The 3083-nt window shown below is 35.5% G+C and overlaps 1 pseudogene; it reads left to right on the top strand.

Moving 5' to 3' along the window:
* The window catches only part of LOC102475066 (putative E3 ubiquitin-protein ligase makorin-2), a 139158-nt pseudogene that overhangs the window by 11569 nt on the left and 124506 nt on the right, over positions 1–3083 (top strand).

The following is a 3083-nucleotide window of genomic DNA, read 5'->3' as shown; positions in this document are numbered from 1 at the left end:
TTTCCCTGATATTGATTCACTTTTAAATCATCAATATCATTTTTGTCTTTGGCATCTTTTGAACTATATATAGTAAAGAAAAAAGCACAAATATTAAATTAGAAATTGTTAGTATGATTCAGTTTGGTCTGAGTATGCCTTAAACATATATTTGGGATTGCCATACAATCTATCACAAATTTGTTCATAATAACATAAAAGCTTGACACCTCTTTTATCTCTGTCCATTACAAAATGTTGAACTTTTATAAAAGGTATCAGTAAATTGATTGGCTATAATAATTAGCTAATTATTAATAGAATCTAGTTTTTCTATCTTCCAAGAGAGAAGTATCTCATGGGGTTTTAAATTCAATCTTACAATACAATTTATCATTGATATCACCATTATAGAAGATATTATTAAAATCAATCAAATCAATTTTAAAAACTGTACAAATATTATATCAAATAGCAGGTGCATGTCCATCATGTTGGTGCAGGCAGTTTCAGCACCACTGCCCTATGCTGGTGATCTTATGGGAAGGCTCCAGGTTTGTTTTGGGAGAACCTAAACAGTTTGGGTATATCCATGGGTTTCTGTGATCCTGGCAGGATGCAGGCCTGTGGGAAGAATCATGGCATGAAGACCCTGTTGATGATGCTTCTCCCTCTCTTGCACATGCCCTCATGAAGGAAATAAACTTTTAATAAGTGGACATATTCTTGTTAGACTAAGATCATTATAAAATCACACAACTGACATTATAATAATGTTTTATTATTCTCAACAAAGGTAGACCTTGTCTATATAACAAATACTTTTATAGATTGTTATATACTGAACGATTTAAAGTTTCAGGTCTCAGTTAATTCTACATTCCAAGTACTTTTTTGGATACAGCCATATATCCTGTGTTAACTTTCATTCTGAGTAGAACATTTACCACATACTCGATAGCTTGAAACAATATAAATTTACTCATTTATTTTTTTAGAATTATTTAATTTTATTTAGTATTATTATTTTTTAAGTTGACTGGGGTGGGGGATAGTGAGAAAGCAAGAAACCAGGTTGAGGACTTTAACCACAGTCAGTCATGTGGAAGTCAACATCTTAATTACCATGCCATCTACTGACCCCAAAGAATATAATTTTATTATCTTAATTCTGGTGGGGCAAGGGAGAAGGTAACACATGGCTTAGTGGTTGATGGAGCTGGATCCCAAATGGCTGATGGTGTGGTCAGAATCCCCAACATGGCAGCTTTCCAAAACACATGTAGAACATGTGCACATGTGCTCAAAATCCCAACAGGATGGACGAATGGAGAAGAAATTGTGGTATGCCCATTCTCCATGAGGGGATGCTTTCTCTATTTCTCTCTGGTGAGTACATTTGTCCTCTTGTAAGTTAAAAAAAAAATTGGAGAGCCAGCAGATGGTGTGGAGGTAGCTGGATCCCACGTGGCCTGCTGTGCGGTTCAGGTACTGGAACTGGTGGCTTGAAAAACACAATGGGCACATGTGAACATGTGCCCAAAATTCCAAGAGGAAAATGGAGAGAGGATTATGGTGTGTTCATGTTCCTAAGGGGGTGACTTCTCACTTTTCCTTTCTCTCTCTCTGTGTTTCTGTCTCCCAGGAGTGCATGCATGCTACAGAAAAAAAAAAAAGTATTAAAAAAATTGCTTGTCAGAAATCCAAAAGAAGTCTAATGGGACTAAAATCAAATTGTTTTCTTCTTGAAAGCCCCATATGGGGATCTGTTTCCTTGAGGATTTGGGCCATTAGCAGAATTCAACTCCTTTTGATTGTAGGACTGTGACCCCAGGTTTTCACTATCACATAAGGGTTATTCTCACTTATAGATGCTGCTAACATTACTTGGCTCCTGGTCCTTTTCTTCAAAGTTTGCAAGCTAAGTCCATTTACTGCTTCAGGTTCTTCCTGTTTCTTCAATTCCATCTCTTCCTGACTCAATTAGGAAGAGTTCTCCACTGTTAAAGACTCATTTGATATGATTGATCCCAGTTAGATAATGCATGATAATATCAACATCTTGAAGTTTCTAACTCTAATCACTTCTGCCAAGTTCCCTTTCCTATGTAAGGTAATACATTCACAAGTTCCAAGGATTGAAAAGGACCAGGATTCTGTTGAGCACAGTTTTGTTATATACCACACACTTGTATTGATAAAAGATTTCCAATACATATCTTTAAATAAGTTCCTTTTTTTGTTTTCTCTACAGGTAAAATTTGAGTCTAACTCATTCCCCATCCCCAGTAACTACATTATTGGCTGCATTTGTTTTTTTGTTTATACATAGGGCTTTGACAGTCAGAGAGCACCTGTGAAAATTACATTATATATTTATGAATTCCTTCAAGCTATGGGATCATAAATTTCACAGAAGTTTATTTTTTTTTCTGTTTACACTGCCCGAATTTCAAGCCATTGTCCTTGAGATATTTCTGCTTGCATCTAAGGAGCGTGCTCAATGACTCTCTTGGATCAGAGGGCATATTCTCTTTCATCTTTGTCCCTTAACATATTGTCTAAATATCCTCTGAGTTTGTTCTGTGCATTTCTAAAGCTCTGTTACATGTCTAAGCTATGTGCTACTCTTTTTCCTCCTCCCCAAATAATATCCCTTGTAAGTATCCAATACCAGCTAAGCGGCAGTATGACTTTTCTCATTAAAGCAATTGCAGCTTGTTCTAAGACTCCTAGATCTCTAATAGTTCCACCCACCCATGGTTTTTTTAAAGTGTTGTGGCCAATATTTGTTTGTCTACCAACTGTACTTTGAGCCATCAATATTGTTTTTTCCACCAAACATATTGTCCTTCATATGCATTTGGGATGCAAAAATTTTCACATCTTACTTTTAAAAAGGGTATCAGTAATATATAACCAAGATGCAATATTATTCTTTTGCTCCAAACCTCTCATAAATTCATAAGGGAATATTTGATTTTCATTTATTCATTATGAACTTACTTGCTCCATTTTGATCCATAATTGCTTTCCTTTTTGTCCATTTGTCAAAAATGTTATTCTAGAATCTCCACCAAAGGGTAACACTATCAGATTCAGCA

The sequence above is a fragment of the Tupaia chinensis genome, unplaced genomic scaffold (assembly GCF_000334495.1).
Source record: "Tupaia chinensis unplaced genomic scaffold, TupChi_1.0 Scaffold143696_1, whole genome shotgun sequence".
NCBI classification, from domain to species: Eukaryota; Metazoa; Chordata; class Mammalia; order Scandentia; family Tupaiidae; genus Tupaia; species Tupaia belangeri.
The sequence above is the reverse complement of the archived record's forward strand: the minus strand, read 5'-3'. Positions and strand labels throughout refer to the sequence as shown.